Below are 19383 nucleotides of genomic sequence, written 5' to 3'. Positions count from 1 at the left end.
GAGAACCACTTTAGTACAAGATAGGGAGGACTCGGCTGTAATGAATCCCTTCATGTGCTTGGGGCTGGGCTCCTGCAGTGGAAGACTGCAACTTTAACTACTACTGACCTGCTTCTTTCCATTCCTGCAATCCAAAGCCTCTCTTATACACTGCATCTATAGAATAATTATTAGTGGAAAAAGTCAACAGCACGGAAAAACTGTTAAGCACAGAGAAAGAAATGAGAACAACATCCTATAAGTCATGAAAAAAACAGAGAGGCGGAGAAGTTTGCAAACCTGCAGTAGAACTTAGCTCTGACACATACACACAGACAGACAGACTGCATTCCTCATTCTGTGATAAAATGGTCATGTGACACCTAATCCTGCCCCTGTTCCAAATGCCTTTTATTAATTCTGCTGATCTGCTCTGTGAACATCAGTCCAACAGCAGGATTCATTGCAGCAGGAGAAATGGATCATTTCAGGCTGGACAAACAAGCAGTCAAAAGGCTTATTGCCTGTGGTACAACCTGAAGAGTCAGCAGAGTACAGGAAAAAAACAGCCCAATATTATTCTTGCTGACTGGATATTTTATTCATTTACTTTCTTATATTTTATAATGAAATGTAGTTCAGTTGTAGAGTACCTGTGCAAAAGTACTTGTGTAAAATTAATCTGTACTAAGTGCCTGGGGATACACAATTCTGCTACATTCTATTGTAGTATACAAAAAAGAAAAAAGTAGCTTGATGTCATTTGTCTCATATTTAGAACTACTAGATGGGTTTGACAACTTTTTTTGGAAAAAGAACGCCAGCCTTCCTATTTTCTTAGCTTTCTTCCCTATAAATAGCATTGGCATCAACCATGTTATTTTCCTGGCTAGGTAGAAACTAGATAGATGTGCTCACTGGCAGGATCCTATGTCAGTGAATAAATACTAATACATAGAAAACTGATATTCATGTTACACCAGACTATTCTATCTGCTAAAGGACAGTTAGTAAAATAAAAATATTCAGTTGTATTTCAGTAATGTGAATTATAGGAGCAAAGCAAAATTATGGGGGGGGGGGTGGAGCGGTTTATTTTTATCAATAGATTTTATTACTGCTTTCATGAATTTTTGTGGTCTTGCAGTGCAGTGACAAATATTGGTATAGACTCAGATTCCAAAATCTCTGACATGAAAACTTGTGCTAAACACAAGCAACGAATCAGTGTCCCTGGATGAACCTGTCAGGGAGCCGGGAGCTCCCTCCAGGAAGGTAGTCGGGATCAAGGAGGAAGCCCTCTAGTGGGAGCAAGGTCGCGGTATCCGAAGGGTTAAGCAGAATCAGTAGTAGTGGTCACAGGCAGGAGTTAACGAGGGCAGGCAGATCAGATGCAAAAGTCCAAAGTCCAGGCAAAGTTCAATAACACAGGCGGGTAACAGGAATCACGGACAGGGAGCAGGAATCAAGGCTGGAAGCAGGAATCAGGGCAGGGAGCAGGAATCAAAGTTGGAGCAGGGATCAAGGCTGGAAAACAGGCAGTACAGGAACCCAGGATCAGTAGTGATTTGAATCCTATTCTTGGGCGCCGTCACAGTGTTTTGGGCGCCCTTTTATGACGAGATCCCGGCACCAGTGATGACATCATCATGCAGCGACGCTGCAGCCATGTGTTCAGCATGGGCGCCGCCATCTTGGATCTTCACTGTGACCACCGGGAATGTAAACAGAACCGCCTGGTACTTCTGGGTCGGGTACTTCTGGCAGTCCTGACAGTACCCCCTCCCCCACGGGGGGCCTCTGGACCACCAGGACAAGGCTTTTGGGGAAACTTACCGTGGAAATCCCTCACAAGACTAGGAGCATGAACATCAGAGTGTCCTTCCCAGGAGCATTCCTGATGAGGTAATGAAGAGAACCCCTGGAGATTCTGGAGTCAAGGATCTTTTCCGCCTCAAATTCTTGTTGACCATCCACAGAGGTAGTAGGAGGGGGAGACTCGTCAACAGAAAAGGGGTTGGAGGTAGCGGGTTTCACCAAGGAGACATGAAACACGTTGGGGATTCGCATCTTAGGGGGAAGCTGTCTGACAGCCACAGGATTGATAATCTCCAAGATGTGAAATGGACCCACAAACTTCGGACCCAACTTGGGAGATGGCACCTTCAGACGAATGTTTCGGGAAGAAAGCCAAACTTTATCACCAACCTTGAAGAGAGGAGAGGACCTACGTCTCCGATCAGCGAAGGTCTTGTGCACAAGAGCACTCTTCTCCAAATTAGACTTGGTTACAGCCCAAATTGCGGACATATGGGCCGCATGGTCATCAGCGGCTGGGACATCAGTCAAAACAAAGTCTTGCGGAAAGGCTTGAGGATGTTGGCCAGACCAATCATCTTGGCAGAGGGAGACATGATTTCTCAGGAATTGTTCTAAGGCTTGATTCACTCGCTCCGCTGCCCCATTCGTTTGGGGATGATAGGCAGAGGAGAATTGGAGAGCAATACCCAAGACCTTGCATAAGGAACGCCAAAACTTCACCGTGAACTGGGAACCTCTGTCAGAGACAATCTCCGCCAGGAAGCCATGCAGGCGGAAAATGGATTGAATAAACAACTGCGACAACTCCACTGCAGATGGAAGCTTCCGTAAAGGGATGAAGTGGGCCATCTTGCTAAAACGATCTATGACTACCCAGATCACGGTGTTCCCACTGGAAGGAGGAAGTTCGACTATGAAGTCCATTGCCAAATGCGTCCAAGGACGAGAGGGGACAGGCAATGGCTGTAGTAACCCGCTAGGGAGAGAATGGCTAGGCTTGGAAGTGGCACAAACGGTTGAAAACTTTTCTACTTCCTTGTTTGTGATGAGTCACGTGATTTTTACTGATTTGGTTCTGTCAGGACTGCCAGAAGTACCCGACCCAGAAGTACCTGACGGCGCTGTTTACATTCCCGGCGGTCACAGTGAAGATCCAAGATGGCGGCGCCCATGCTGAACACATGGCTGGAGTGTCGCTGCAAGATGATGTCACTCACAGTTCTCTTTTTCCCTTCCTGTTCCTATTTTTACATAAGGGAGGGGAAGAGGAGCAAACTGAGCATGCTCAAGTCCTAGCCCTGGAGGTTTAAGCTGAAAACAGGAAGTCTGATACAGAAGCCCATGTGTACACAAAGAAGGAAAGAAATGTGGTGTTTCTTTTGACAGAGGACTCAGAACAGCATTAGTTTGAGGGTTTACTGGTGTATTTATATAGACCTTTCTGATAAAGCTTAATTTTAGCCTTTCCTTCCCCTTTCAATGCTTGACAGTCCTGTAGGATCACAACCTCACTTTATAAAATCCAGCCATGACAATAATAAAGTTACTACAGAATTTCTACAAGAATGCCACAATCAAAGGAAACTGCAGATACTGGTAAGCCTGGAAAGGGCTATAATGTCATTTTAAATGGTCTGGGACTCCAATGAAGGACAGTGGCTCTCCAACAGTGAACAGTGAATGGTGAATCTCTTCACCAAAGAGGAATCTGGGGTGTAAGGTACACTTTCCTGTTTTGTTTTTTTTTGGAGCATTTTGGATATAGATCTGTATGTGTTAAACAGAACTTTTAAATCAATATAAAACAAAAAAAATAAAAACAGCTATCCAAATTGAATACAGTATAAACCCCCCCCCCATGTTACAGGGGACCAGGAAAAAATTATGTAAAATCCAGGAACATTTAAAATCAGGGAATTTTTTTTTTTTAAAAATAATATTTTCTTTAAGTACTAAAAGGATATAAGCACAGAAGTCAGTTTTACTTTGAAATACAATATTTACTGCTTTAAAGGGGTTGTTCACCTTCCGAACACCTTTTTTCAGTTCAGTTGTTTTCACAATGTTCATCAGAAATAAAGACTTTTTTCAATTACTTTCCATTATTTAATTTTTACAGTTTTTCCAAAATCTAAATGATCTAAAACAGCCACACATAGAAAATAGAAAGTAATTGGAAAAAAGTCGTTATTTTTGGTTATCTATCTGAAAACAGCTAGTTGTTTGAAGGTTAACAACCCCTTTAATAATAAGTTAATAAAAGTTATTAATATAACATTGCAGCATTAATTTTACATTATGGGTGGCATGTGCTTCTGTGTCAGTCACATACACAACCTAAAGCAATACGTGATTGGTGCAGGATTGTATAAGGGGCAGACAAATTGGAATTGACTAGTTACAGACAGAACCATGGCAAAATATACATCGGGTTAATATGCAAAACCTCTGTTTGACTAATAATAACAATCACAGAGGACAAACAGCAATTTTTGGGCACATCAGGACAAAATTTGTATGTAAAATCCAGAAAAACATGATGTAAAATAAGGGAAATGCACCCATTGAAATGCAGTATAAATTAGTGGGACCACAAACAAAAAATGTAAAATGCAGGAAAACTTAAAATTGGGGTTTCACTGTTTTAGTAGGATTTCCTATGAATTATTTCTATTAACTAATGTGTCACATTCTAAGAGAAAACTATCAAATGCATATAGTGCTCATGTTAAAATCAATTGTAAGCAGCGCTCTGAGGTAACAAAGCTAAAACATTGTGCTACCCAATGATACACGTTTTATCTTAATTAGGTGTGAACAAACACTAGTGTCAATCGATTTTAGCAGTAGGAGTTTAAACTGCAAGTAACACATTTAGGGGGTTATTTACTAAACTCCAATTTTTTCAGGTCGGAGTTTTAAAAAAAATCATGATCTGCCCTGGGTTTTGTGCAATAATCCAATATTAAAATGAATTTGTGGTTTTTGGGTGGCAAATCCGAAAAAAAAAAAAAACTATTCAAAGTTTTTCACCATTTTATAGTCTTTTCCCGCACCAGATTGGTAATACTTCCTGCCTTGTCTACTGGTCACAAAAGGACCAATCATTTCATGCAATCTGTTTTTTTTTTTACAAGTGAGTTGTGTAATTCTTTTATTGTGCTTAAAATAGGCTAAACTTGCAAAATGTAAATCCTTACATTCAAACAATATAACAATATGCATATAAAACCCGAAATCTGTAATGTTTAATACATAATATATATATCTGGTTATATCCTGAACCTGTGGCATACATATCTGTTCCAGATTTTAGATAATGAAGTAATGTCATTTTTTGCCATGTAAAGGGCAGTGTACCCAGCAGTATGAGGTACAGAACTGTGTATTAGAGGTCAGAGCAAGAGTAGTAACGCACCCAGCAGGACTGGATGCAGCTCCAAAACCCCTCCTCATTCACCTGATGATGGCAGCTTACAAGATAAAGAGCTTGAAAAGCCAAAGAGGCATGAACTGAGCATAGAAAAACCAGCACAGCATTCATAGACCTTGCCTATTATCAGCCAATCTGGAATTTACAGATAAGCAAGGAGATGACAGGAAATGCCATCACACGTCTCCCAACTGCCGGTTTTTCGCAGGACAGTCCCGATTTTGACAGCTTAACCCGCAGTCCCGAATTGTTACTGAAATGTCCCAACTTTCTCTTTGATCTCCTGCACTGAGCAGCCAGAAAAAGATGCAAAGTTTCTAAAACTCAATTGGCTTTAAGCAGAGCCCAGAGTATGTGTCAGGTGCGCTTAAGATAATACTTTTGAAACAATTTAAGATAAGCAAAGAAACAATTGTAACAATTTAAGATAAACAAGCTTGGAGAAACAGTGACTTGCAGCTTTAATTTCAATTCACCTTCATTACTGTCTACAAAACATGTGCCTTAGCAGTCTCATATGGGAGAATGTCTTGTCTTAGCTAACAGTCTATGGTCCCATGTACAAGGCCCAATTTATGGTCTATATAGAAAGATATATCAATTACTTTATGGTAACTAAGAAAATTGCACCGATACAATTCCAGATAATAAATCGTTCACCTATGATAAATCAAAAATACAAAATCAACTAAAACAATTACAGCCAGGTGTGAAATCAGAGCCACAATCCCTATGATTTGCAAAGACCTGCACTAAAATGATACATTGTAGGGTACACTGCATTAGGTATGGAATATTCATTTGCATTACAGTGAGAAACAGGAAGAAAAGCTCCTGTGTTTCTAAAGAGAGAATTTTGCCATATATTTTGTACAACCTCAGTTTAGCAAATGTAGAACTGAACCATTTAGCATTGTGAAGGATGAGCCTGGTGACCTCTACAGTATGTCCCTCCTGTCAGCTATTATAATCCTCAAATGCAAAAGGACAGAAGAGGATCTGATAGGTCACAAGAAGACTGCAAAAGAGAAAGGGTTTTTGTTCCATACCCTCAGTAATAAAAGGATAGTGATGCAAACAGAATATATATACAATAAAGTGGATTTCCTGATTTAATAGACTCTCTCCCTTTTCCCATTGAATGGCAGAACCAGGGAATATAATGCCTCCCTTGGGGTTATTTGCTTCATTTTCTGAGAACTTATTTGCTATCTATTATGTATCCTTTGCTTGAATGGCTTACCCAATGGCTACACAGCAGCTGGTTTATATATAGTTGTGTTTCTAAAGCATACACAGCAGTTTTACTACTGCAGTCAAACATTACATTACAACATTTTGTAAAATTTTAAATGAAGTAAAATATAGACAAAATAACATAAGATAAGAAATATAGAGAAGACCCGCAATGCGAATCTATACCTGCACCCGAAAATCCGGCCCTCACAAGGTACCTGCTTTTTTTTCCTGTAACCCGCAGGTACCCGACCCACTGCAGAACTTTACCTTGAAGACGTTTCAAGAATGCTTTCTGGATAATGGGTCCCATTCCTGGATTTGTTATTACCAGATCCAAAAGAGCATATTTTCTAGTAGGTTTCTGATCTACCAGAAATAAAAACCAGTCATTTAGTCCATTTCCTATCCTGATTTGTTTTTTTCTGACTGTCCCAGAAAGCAGAAAAAATTGCACATCAACAGTTATGCTAAAAGTGCCTCAACCAACTTATTAAAAAAAAATGCCTACGGTATGTGTGTACTAGGGAACGGGTTGGCAAGCTTCAATTGGACTGGGACTGATGTGAATGATGTATAATCTGCAGAATACTGCATGTCATGTTGGTACTACATAAATAAAAAGACATTGCATACTAGCTGTTTAAATGTGCAGAAATGTTGTGATGAAGATTATTTACTACACTTATCTCCTCTATGAAATGCAACAGTTTTCTTCCAGCAGACCAATTAACTGAATGCAGGTAGAAAAAGGTTGAACGCCATAAATATCATTTGGGTCTCTTGTTAGGGAACACAATTAATGATCTCAGCAGTAGATCCCACTGATTATTGGTTAAGCTCATTTTTATTGGTGCACTATTTTGTGTTTGTGCCCTGATGCTGTTTAGTGCTAGTAATTGTTTTAGCTTCATACACAAGTCATAATAAATGGAACAAAAATGTAAAGACCATGAAAGCTGATGTGGAATCAAGAAGAGTTGGCAATTAAGTAAATAGAGAGTAGGAAATGTATAATCTGATCAAGAAGTCTAAAGCTTTTCGGAAATCGGCTGGAAGTAGTCCTTTCCAAAAAGCAGATTATGGCTGCACCAAGCCAATCAAAAGTACAGAGACTTTTGATTCTGCAGAAACAGCAATGACTACCTCTGCAGTTTTCCATTAAAGCTGTGCTCTTGTGCAAATGCACACAAGTTTTATGTCTTATAATAAAGTACCCACGGAGGCCAGTACATGCAACAAATCGTGGAAGTATATACACAGCCAGGAATAAATTAGAGGGAACACTACCACTGAAAATTCTATGGGGTAGATTTATCAAAGAGTGAAGACTGAGAACGCCACAGCCCGCTAGAGTGAAATTCTGCCTTTCTCCATTAATTTCTATGGCAATTTCAAAGGTGTATTTATTAAAGGTTGAACTTTTACCCATAGATAAATATGCTTTTAAAATTCCCATAGAATTCCCTTCTTATACTTAGTTATTTAGACACTTATTTACTTATGTAGCTACATTCATTGGTCTTAAAAGACTTGATTTGGTATGTGAATCAAAAAGTACGATTGATAGTTCCCCTTAGCATTAGACACAGACATTCGCACACAATGTTAATTGATGCAATGACCTATTAGTAAGGTTCAGGGATGCAGTTTTGCAATGCAGCATCTTGGCCTGATGCGATTCCTATACTGACATGTTGACAGAGCTAAGCACTCAGTGACAGACCACAGGGGTTGGATTGCAATGACTAAACTATTGAAGTATGCATACATTTGTGGCATGCAAGACCTAAACCAATATCCTGATCTGGTTCAATAATCAACTACAGCTTATATGAAAACTGCAGATCTAGCGTACCTCTATGCAAGATGCGCAGTAAATGCTGAGCCTGCAACAAGTTCAGGAGCTTCTAAAAAAAAGCAAAGAGGTGCAATTCTGCAACAAAATAAAGGCATGAACTAGAGGGAAGAGAACATTAATGCATGGACTGGACAAGGCATTTTAAGGAGGATATTTACTAAGTCGCCAAAAATTGAGTGTTTAGATCATTAAAATGTCTCAAAACACTTGCAGTTTAAAGTAAATGTGTCCAAAAATAATAACAATTGTAGTGTTACAAAGTGGGATATATTGTAACAATAATATCCGCTCTGCAACTTTCAAGTTAACCAGTTCAGATGACAGACAATAAAACTTTGACTTTTATCTGAATTACGCTAAAATCACGCTGCCGAACGCTCAAGGTTCACTACTAACACCTCTCATGAGTAGTGCTGGACTGTGTCCATTAAACCACACATATTAAAAACACATAGAGTGGATCGGTAGAATATCTGTAACCTGATAACGTCTCAGTTACGGATAGATTCTATTATTTAAATAGGGTGTAGGACGTTCAAGCCTCCCTTCTGTATATACCCCTTAGGGGCACCCCCCATCTACGTTGGGAAAATAGCAGGAGCTGCTACAACCAGTAAGTGTTAATGCTCTCAAGGTAAGTCAGTGGCAACTGATATGCGAAGTATAAATCACCAGGTTTGCATAATAGCTCAGTAGTTCAAGTAAGATGCCTGTGCCACCCTTTCCCTCCCTTCCATTCATTCCCCCATGCTTTCTACCTGTCTACGTAGCCAGTGTCCGACTGGGACACCAGGGGCCCACCAAAACCCCTTAGATCAGGGGCCCACCCAAAAATCTTTAGACCAGGGGTCCACTCTAAGTATTGTTTTCTTCCTCTCCTCACTCAACCTCTATTCTCCTATTCTCTTTTCTTTACATACTATAACCTATTATTCCATTTATTTAGCCTCTATATTCTCATAGAAATAGGGAATGGCCATGAAATAAGCCAAATGTTTAGAAGCAGGAGGGCCCACTGACAGCTGGGCTCACCGGGAATTTTCCTGGTATCCCCGTGGGCCAGTCCGACACTGCACGTAACGAGCGGGTGTGGAGCTAATCACCCACGGTCCACCTATGCCACCCAACGCATTTCGCCTAACGGCATAAGTGACCGGCGCATGTCTAAAGCCAGTTTAAATAGGTCTCCGGTCTTGGTCCCTGTTGCTGCACATACTTTCTCATTCGTCATTTCCAGGCAAAGGGGCTAAATGTAAAGTCTTCATTGAGGCCCATGGGAGCTTTGCTATTTAACCAATAAATCTATTCGGCTTCATGCTGTAGCAACTTCCTATCAATATCACCAATCATTGTTGTGAATTTTATATGTTCCACAGCCTTAAATTTCATTACACCACTGTCACCATTGTGATACTCATTGATATGATTTACAACTGATGAGTTTCTTGTGTTACGTACATCACCCACATGTTCCAGTGTTCGTCTCCTGAATTCTCTTATGGTTTTGCCCACATATAAATTTCCACATATGCATTTCATGACATATATCACGCCAGTCGTTTTGCAATTGATAAAATGTGTTATGTTTTGGGTAGTCGAGGATGAGGAGAGTATAACAGTGCTTTATTAGCAGAGTCATGCAGGCATTACACAACAGTAAGCTTTCACTTTTAAGCTGACAGGAAGTATGCACAGTATAAGTCTGGGCACAGTGACATCTACAGGCCATTTGTATAAACACCACAAAATGCTTAATAGAATACTCTTTTAATGTCCAATCTGCCAATAAAGATGGTAGTTATATTTACAAATGAACAGGCCAGGCAATCACCACATTTATAGCACCCCTTGATTTCATTCGAGAGCCAGGTTGATTTAGTTGGATTTCTATAATGGCTCTGTATTAGTCGATCCTGTAAGTTTTTACTGTGTCTAAAAGTTATTTGTGCACAACTCCCTATAACTTCTTTCAGGTCTGAATCCTGTTCTAGGATGTACCAGTGGTTACGAAGGAGTTGGTAAATTTCTTTATGCTCTAGGCAGTAGTCTCCAATAATTCTGATTTGTTTATTACTGTCTGCAATATTTGGATTATTGCGTTTTTTAGGGATAAGTAGAGTATTTCTGTCCGATTCTAGAGCTCTCTTATATGCTCTTTTAAGAGTGTTATGGCTGTAGCCCCTTTTCAAGATCGAGGCAAAAAAACTTTGACAGATTCAGACAATCGCTGAGAGTGCTAAAAAGTCTCCTTATACGCATATATTGTCCAGTGGATATACCTTTAATCAAATTTGTGGGATGTTGACTTTTTGCATGCAAAAGATTGTTTGTGGCTGTCTTTTTTCTATAGACTGAAGTGTGGATATTAGTTTCATGATCTCGAAAAATGTGAAGAAAGTATTTTATGTGTTAATTATTTTATGCTCTGAGTATTATTTTGTGTTACTTCTTAATTTGGAGTTTGTATGTCACATTATAACTGAAGTAATTCGTGATTGATTTCTGCTGTTACCTTCAAATTGATTACATTAGTATTCAGCTTTTCCAAAAATTCGTAGAACTTAGTTTCCGTACCAGACCATATAAGTACTACATCATCTATGTAACGTAACCATTGAGTGTCTCTTGGCAACCAAAAGTATTTAATAAACAGCAGGCAGCACCTCAAAGAACAATATATACTATAAGAGGCAGCAGGTCCAGACAACCCATAATTGCAGAGAGAGGAAAACATTCTTAGCATACAAAATATAAGGAATATTGTATATAAAAAGTGATAGGCAGTGAGTACCAGTAACCAATACATTATTTACACTGAAAGGCAGAAGGTTTTTGCAATGAATTACATGCAGTGCAACGCAGCAGTGCTTGGCAACCAGAATACATAATATAAAGTAAAACAGCTGGATCTAGCACTCCACTACCAAAAACTCAAGTTTCCTGAAGCATTCTGGAGACTGTAATGCATCCCATGGTATACACTCCTGTCAGTCAGACAGTGAATTATAAAGTAGGTGATTTGGGCCCCTTGGAGGCACAGGATCTGGTCAGGCACCCAGATAAGATGGGTAAATCAAACTACCAGATGATGATGTGGTAGCTGGTAATCTTTCAGAAATACCTGTATTGAATGGATCAATACAAATATAATGCTCTGGCATGACTATACAGGTATAGGACCTGTTATCCAGAGTGCTTGGGACCTGGGGCTTTCTGGATAATGGATCTTTCAGTAATTTGGATCGCCATACCTATATAATATAAGGTGGCCATATACGGGCAGATAATGCTGCCGATATCGGTCGTTTAGACCAATTTGACAGCTAATCGTGTATGTAGGCTCCCGACAGGTCTTTCCAATCGATATCTGGACATGATATAGATATGGAAAGGTTTGATTTTTCTCCTGACCGACCCATCCGAGCCCATTACGCTCCTCATAATCCGATCATTCAGCCATAGGGCTGAACGTTCAGATTACCACCGATATAGCCCTGCCGTTAGTGGCATATCGGGGAAAATATCCGCTCGTTTGGCGATGTCTCCAAACCAGCGGATCTTATAGTGTATGGCCACCTTAAGTCTACTAGAAAATCATGTAATCATTAAATAAACCTAATAGCCTTGTTTTACCTCCAATAAGGATTACTTATACCTTAGTTTGGATCAAGTATGAAGTACTGTTTTATTGTTAGAGAGAAAAAGGAAATAATTTTGAAAGATCTGGATTATTTGGATTATTCTATGGGAGACGGCCTTTACGATATTCAAAGCTTTCTGGATAACAGATCCCATAGCTGTATCTAGCATTCGCACCAGCGCCCCTCTGTGAGGGATTATGATGAGAAGATTTTTCCCAGATTGGTAGAGGATTGTTAGATGAGCACATAAAAGGTACTTAAGTTGTATTTATACATTTTTTGCCTTATGAACATGTACCAAGCACAAATGCACCACGCAATTATACTTACAGACGGCTATAAACCACAGTCCTGTACGAGTACAAACAGGCAGAATATAATGAAGTCAACTAGCTAATGAGTTTAGGTGTATTTAGACTCACAAAAAAATAAATGATTGCATGTAAAAGAGCTTGGTCCAATGACAATACAGATTCTTAACTTGCGTACAAATGCAGGCTGAGAAACAGCTCTTACACGGAAATATTCCTCCCCCTGGATTTCAATAATTTGCACATGCTATTTCAAATTCGACTTGTTTCTTTGTGGGAGTTGTTATTCACCTAAGTCCAAAAAAGCAGGATTCAGGAAAAAGGTGAGTATTCCATTTGGGCTTCAAGTTTCTCTTCTGCATGACCAGCTCACACCTACAAGACCACCCCAGCCAATGTTGCAAATACTATATAATAGAGGAAAGGTAATAAAAACTTCAAACTCTGTAGCTGTAGCAAAACTGCACTTCTAACATCCATACACAGTTCAGATACCAAAAGAGGTGTCGTTTTGGGGACTGAACATCAGTCTTTTTAACAGTCATGACCTTCCAGCTCAATTTTAAATACAGCTGCCATCACTAGGCAAACAGCAGCTGGACGACAAAAGGATCCACATGCCAGCTTTACAAAAAATATAATTATGAATAATAACAACAACACTGAATTTGTGAAAAAGGCCCGATACATATTCAAAATCATTAAGTCTTACACTGACCTAGGGTGATTTTTTTTTTTAAAACTGTGCTCGGTTTTACCTTGAACTATTTATTCTTCTATGTATGCTTCGGTGGTCTTGAAAGAGTATTCTGAAAACGCAAAGCTTCATAAATACTGCACATTAATGCATCTACATGTGTCCAAATCATCAATCTGAACTGGACATATAATTTGATTACACATGATTTAACACAATGTGTTCAGATTACATTTTCAAAGCCAAACTTCTGAATATCTGACATGTAAACTGCACTGTAGCCAGGTCCCTTTTAAAACCGTAACATTTCTATCCACCACAGTAATTAAAAAGAGGTGTGTACTTAATTTCTAAACCAATTATCGGTTTGTGTCTTCACTCCCTGACTTAATATAGGTCCCCTGAGAAAAAGATTAAAGGGATAGTGTCATGGGAAAATTTTTTTTCTAAATGAATCAGTTAATAGTGCTGCTCCAGCAGAATTCTGCACTGAAATCCATTTCTCAAAAGAGCAAACAGATTTTTTTATGTTCAATTTTGAAATCTGACATGGGGCTAGACATATTGTCAATTTCCCAGCTGCCCCAAGTCATGTGACTTATGCTCTGCTAAACTCCAATCACTCTTTACTGCTGTACTGCAAGTTAGAGTGATATCACCCCCTCCCTTTTCCCCCCAGCAGCCAAACAAAAGAACAATGGGAAGGTAACCAGATAACAGCTCCCTAACACAAGATAACAGCTGCCTGGTAGATCTAAGAACAACACTCAATAGTAAAAACCCATGTCCCACTGAGACACATTCAGTTACATTGAGAAGGAAAAACAGCAGCCTGCCAGAAAGCATTTCTCTCTTAAAGTGCAGGCACAAGTCACATGACCAGGGGCAGCTGGGAAATTGACAATATGTCTAGCCCCATGTCAGATTTCAAAATTAAATATAAAAAAATCTGTTTGCTCTTTTGAGAAATGGATTTCGGTGCAGAATTCTGCTGGAGCAGCACTATTAACTGATGCGTTTTGAAAAAAAACATGTTTTCCGATGACAGGAAACCTTGCTCTATAGGGACGAACAGGAATTGTTCCAACTGCTCAGGTCAATCCGAAATTGCAGCTGAAACTGATTTCAGCTTTGAACTGCATTTCCACAGAAATATTGGGCACACATTCACGCATTCAATCTGAATGTTGAATATCAGATCAAACTGAAGACCAGACAAGGCCTTGGCTTCTATTTCATGTCCCTTCATCCTGAATAAAGTGCAGCCTATGAAGCTAGTGATACCTGCCAGATATGCACTTTATGGAATACTCTGTTGCTAATCTGTTCGATTCAGTGGCTTTGATTTTACCCTGTGCAGCACAGGCAATGCAGTAACATGAATTCTCCTTAATGAGCACCAAACACCCTATGGCACAGTTCTGGCACTGGGGTATTGTGCCTGGATTCCAGGGGTTTAGTCGCTCATTTACCTCCTGCCAAATGCACATAATACAAATCTGCGTTGTAAACATCACAAAGTCAGAACAATACTGCTGATACTGCAGGAAGAAAAATTAATCAGCCAGCCAGAATGGATGTGTATATAATAGCAACAAGACAATGCAGACTCACCTCATCTGTGCGGATGTTTGTGTCCCACCCTTTCACTCTGTCTATTGAAAGGTGATACCAAAACTGGGATTCAGGGGGCTTCCATTTGCTCTTTAGCCGTTAACCTTAGCAAAGCCTTTCTTCAGTGGTTTATTTAACACAGGACTACATATCCCAGCATCCACACACAGAGGTGTATCTTGGTGTACAAAACGTGCTGCTGTAGGGATTACGGTTGAACATCTCCACACTGAAGCTACAAAGCAGCATTTTAAGTTACAACACCCGCAATCATTCAGTGAGAAGAGCATTCCTCTTACTATACTATAACGTGTGTACATAGCAGTATTTACCTCACAGAGGCCCTTTGTTCCAATCCTCCCCCCGGCTTTTCCTGTCTTCTCTTTTTAATCCCCAACTCTCCTGTACAATGAAAAGGAACTCCCTTTTCCCAGCCCCCTGAATCTGCACATCAGATATTTCAAACAGCAGTGAGCTGCTGGCCCCAGGGGATGATGGGAAATGGAGTCTTTTCCACCCCAGACTGTACTTGTAAGGCAAAGTATTCAGTGCGTCTTCACTACAAATCCCACTGCCCTCGAATGAATGAAAGACAGATGAGCCACATTGTGGGTGTTGAAATCCACCAAATAGAAATTGTCACTTGGGCCCCAGGGATGATCTACTTGTGCACAGCTGGAAAGTTATGACTGGTAAAAAGGCTGATGTGCTAGTTTATTTCACAGAACTACAACCCTCTGCTGGAAGTGTTTCAGCAGCTAGAGTGCTACTGGAAGTTGTTAAATAAAGCTAAATAGCTATATCTACACAAATCTTTAAGCCCAAATGGTATCAGGGGCGTAACTATAGAGGAAGCAGACCCTGCGGCTGCAGGGGGGCCCAGGATGTATAGGGGCCCCATGAGGCCCTAATTCATATACAATTTCAATAAATATTGGAGAAAAAAGTCAACCTCTAAACATTTTGGGGCCCTGAAAAATTATTTGCTTTGGGGCCCAGTAATATCTAGTTACGCCACTGAATGGTATATGAGAATATGGTAAGGATGCACAAAATCCACCTTGTATGGACTCTTGCAAGTACCTAATCTTCCACAAAAGATTCAGCCAACTGGTAATTTTCATCCTACAAAAAAAAAAATCAACTTTCTGCTGTCACATGATCTAAAGTCTCAAGAACTTCGCATGCGTTATTTTGTATTTGGCACAGGAGACAAAAGTTTGAGTGCACCTAAATGCATCAGCTATTTTATTTCTATTATATTCTATCTGTTTGTACTCGTTCATCCAGAAATGGGCTTTATTGAAAAAAAATGGTCTTAATTCTATGTGCCCATGAAGCTGAAAGCAGGTCATACTTTATTAAAGGAGAACTAAAGTCTAACAAAAGAAGTAGGCTAGAAATGTTGTACATTATGTTTTGTGCTTCTGTACCAGCCCAAGGCAACCACAGCCTTTTAGCAGTAAAGATCTGTGTCTCCAAAGATGGCCCAGTAGCTCCCCATCTTCTTTTCTGCTGATTCACTGCACATGCTCTGAGCTTAGGGACCCACTCACAATACAAAGTACACATAGAATATAAATGTCACAATATAAGGCTGATTAGTATTTAAATCCTGTCATCGGAAAACATGTTTTTTTCAAAACACATCAGTTAATAGTGCTACTCCAGCAGAATTCTGCACTGAAATCCATTTCTCAAAAGAGCAAACAGATTTTTTTATATTCAATTTTGAAATCTGACATGGGGCTAGACATTTTGTCAATTTCCCAGCTGCCCCTGGTCATGTGACTTGTGCCTGCACTTTAGGAGAGAAATGCTTTCTGGCAGGCTGCTGTTTTTCCTTCTCAATGTAACTGAATGTGTCTCAGTGAGACATGGGTTTTTACTATTGAGTGTTGTTCTTAGATCTACCAGGCAGCTGTTATCTTGTGTTAGGGAGTTGTTATCTGGTTACCTTCCCATTGTTCTTTTGTTTAGCTGCTGGGGGGAAAAGGGAGGGGGGTGATATCACTCCAATTTGCAGTACAGCAGTAAAGAGTGATTGAAGTTTATCAGAGCACAAGTCACATGACTTGGGGCAGCTGGGAAATTGACAATATGTCTAGCCCCATGTCAGATGTCAAAATTAAATATTAAAAAATCTGTTTTTTGAAAAATGGATTTCAGTGTAGAATTCTGCTGGAGCAGCACTATTAACTGATTCATTTTGAAATTTTTTTTTTTTCCCCATGACAGTATCCCTTTAAAGGAGAATTCAACCTGTGGGGAAAAAACCCCATACCTCCCACCCCAGGTAGACCCCCCCCCTCCCTCCTGGCTAACTACCCCCCAGGGGAAATGCCCCATACTCCATACTCACCCCTCGCCGCAGATTCTGCCAGTGGAGTTCCATGCATCCAACTTCCGGGTCCTCGGTAAGCTGACTGAGAGATCGGTATTTCTGTGCATGCGCAGTTGGAGCAGTTTGCCAGTTTGCGACAACTGCGCATGTGCGGAATTACATGGAAATTGACGATCTCCCAGTCAGCTTACAGAGGAGCTGGATGATGGATGTGTGTCCAACTTCGCTGGAAGAATCTGCGCCGAGGGGTAAATATGGAGTATGGGGCATTTCCCCGGGGGTGTAGTTAGCCTGGGGGGAGGAGGGAGGGGGGTCCACCTGGGTGGGGGGGGTACAGGTTTTTTTCCCCACAGGTTGAAATCTCCTTAAATTGCTACATGTCCACTCAGAAATTTAACCACCAGGTGCCGATAATGTACTTTTCACTCTATGTAAGAGTGGCTAAAGGACAAGGCAAGCCACTGATCATGTTAACCTATAATAAAAGACTTAACTTGATAAATTCAGCAGTGTTCTGTAAGTACGTTTCTGTTCCTCCAGCTAGCTGTACCTCCAGTACAAAGCTGGCAGAACATGCTGCCTTCTGGTTCCAAGCAGGAAGAGGTGTTTATTCTCAGTGAGGAATTACACTATGTCACACGTGGACGGCCCATACCAACAAACTTGTTGTCTGTCGCACAATGTGGGGGATGTTTTCCACACACTATGGTATGCTTTGGCTGTGGAAGGTTTTTGCATCGAATGAGGACCTCTATGACGTTCGGTGAAAAGCCGTGTTTGATTCACCATGTGGTGAGGCAGGCTATCAAGAGCCAGGCCGTCAAATGAAGTATGTGAAGTTTCAGGTGTTTGAAGGGGCTCTAGGTAAGCAGACGGGTTTGTGAGGTAGTTGCCAAGGCTTTGCTATGAATAGCTGGAGTAGGTCTTTGTACCACACCCTGTTGGGCCAGTCTGGTGCTATGAGGATCACTGTTGCTCTGCTCTGTTTGATTTTCCTGATTACTATGGGTAATATTGCGAGCGGTGGGAAGGCATACTGCATTTCAAAGTCCCATGAGTAGGGTTGCCACCTTTTCTGGAAAAAAAATACCGGCCTTCCTATATATTTATCTTTTTTCCCTATTAATAACATTGGGATCAACTGTCATTTTTACTGGCCAGGCCGGTATAATTCCGGTCAGGTGGCAATCCTACCCATGAGGTGACTAGGGCATGGCTAGCTTGCTGCGTGTTCCGCCCTGTTTGTTGACATACTGTATGCCACTGCTGTTGAATTGTTGGACTGGACCTGGACAGAATGTAACCTCAGTTGGGCTGACCAAACTTCCAATTCCAGGGTGATCGCTTTGAGCTCTAAAACGTTTATGGGTAGTGAGCTCTCCTTCTGGGACCATAAGTCCTGGAGCCAGTACACTGCTCCCCAGCTCCTGCGGCTGGCATCTGTTGTCACTATCTCCCAGGGAGTGGTAGCCCACCTGCGACCTTGGTTGAGGTTGTTTGGTACAGTCCACCATATTAGACTTTGTTTGGTGGCTCGGTCTATGGGTATTGGCTGGCGGAGGTCTTTGTGATTTTTGTTCCATCACCCCAAGAAGTTGAGTTGCAGGGCCTAAGATGGAACCTGATGAATGGGATGGCCTCCAAGGCTAAGGCAAGTTTCTGTGTCTTTGATTGCTTGTTTCACTGATGTGCTTTATGCGCAGTATGTTGTCTAAATACAGGATTACATGTATTCCTAGGGATCTGATGCAGGCTACTATTGGGGTAAGTACCTTGGTGAATACAAGTGGTGCCGTACAAAGCCCAAAGAGCAGCGCCACAAATTGATAATGACAGTCTTTGATGGAAAACTGTTGAAAGCGACGGGACTCTGGGTGTATTGGGATGTGTATGTACGCGTCCTGTAGTTGTATAAGTCAGGAATATATTTGTTTGCTTGGCTGCAATTACAGTGCAGACGGTAAAGGTTACTTTCTTCTGTATGAGGAAGAGGTTTGAGTAAAATTCCTTGAATTTTTGGGGCTCTGGAACCTCCTATATAACTCCTGTGTGAAGGAGTGTTGTGACTGCATGTTGCAAGTGGTGTTCCTTGTGTGGGGCTGTGCTGGAGGGAATAAATCTCATAGATGGTAGATGAGGATAAAAGGGTATTCGGTAGTCATGCTGAATCATGGTTAGTACCCAGGTGTCCGTCACATGTGTTTGCCATTCCCCTAGGTATGGTTGGAGTCTGTCAGATGGTGTCAGGCAGAATTGGGTTTGCTAGTTTCCTATTATTCCGGTTTTGCTGCTGCCAGGGTGGCCTGGGGCGTTTACTGTTATGGTTCGTCTGGGAGGACCTACGGTTGGCACGAAAGGACCAAAATGACCTGCTAATCCAGTTCGCCAGTACATTTTAGGGACAGTAGTCTTAGTTTGGATGTTGTGTCTCCCGACCAGTGGCAAA

General features: G+C 40.9%; 1 protein-coding gene across 4 annotated transcripts in view; it reads right to left on the bottom strand.

The window, feature by feature from the left end:
- Positions 1-15046, bottom strand: part of st3gal2.1.S (ST3 beta-galactoside alpha-2,3-sialyltransferase 2, gene 1 S homeolog) — a 39446-nt gene extending 24400 nt beyond the window's left edge. The window contains exons 1-2 of one of the 4 annotated variants that reach the window (XM_018260643.2): positions 14926-15046; positions 14594-14828 (exon numbers count right to left, since the gene is read on the bottom strand). The gene's annotated coding sequence lies outside the window, so the exon portion shown is untranslated. Of the gene's footprint in view, positions 1-108; positions 255-279; positions 303-14593; positions 14829-14925 lie in introns of those variants that run through there. The other 3 variants (XM_018260644.2, XM_041561267.1, XM_041561266.1) reach the window with 3 other exon arrangements.
- Between the last annotated feature and the right edge of the window lie 4337 nt (positions 15047-19383).

Source organism: Xenopus laevis, chromosome 4S (genome assembly GCF_017654675.1).
Source record: "Xenopus laevis strain J_2021 chromosome 4S, Xenopus_laevis_v10.1, whole genome shotgun sequence".
NCBI lineage: Eukaryota > Metazoa > Chordata > Amphibia > Anura > Pipidae > Xenopus > Xenopus laevis.
The sequence above is the reverse complement of the archived record's forward strand: the minus strand, read 5'-3'. Positions and strand labels throughout refer to the sequence as shown.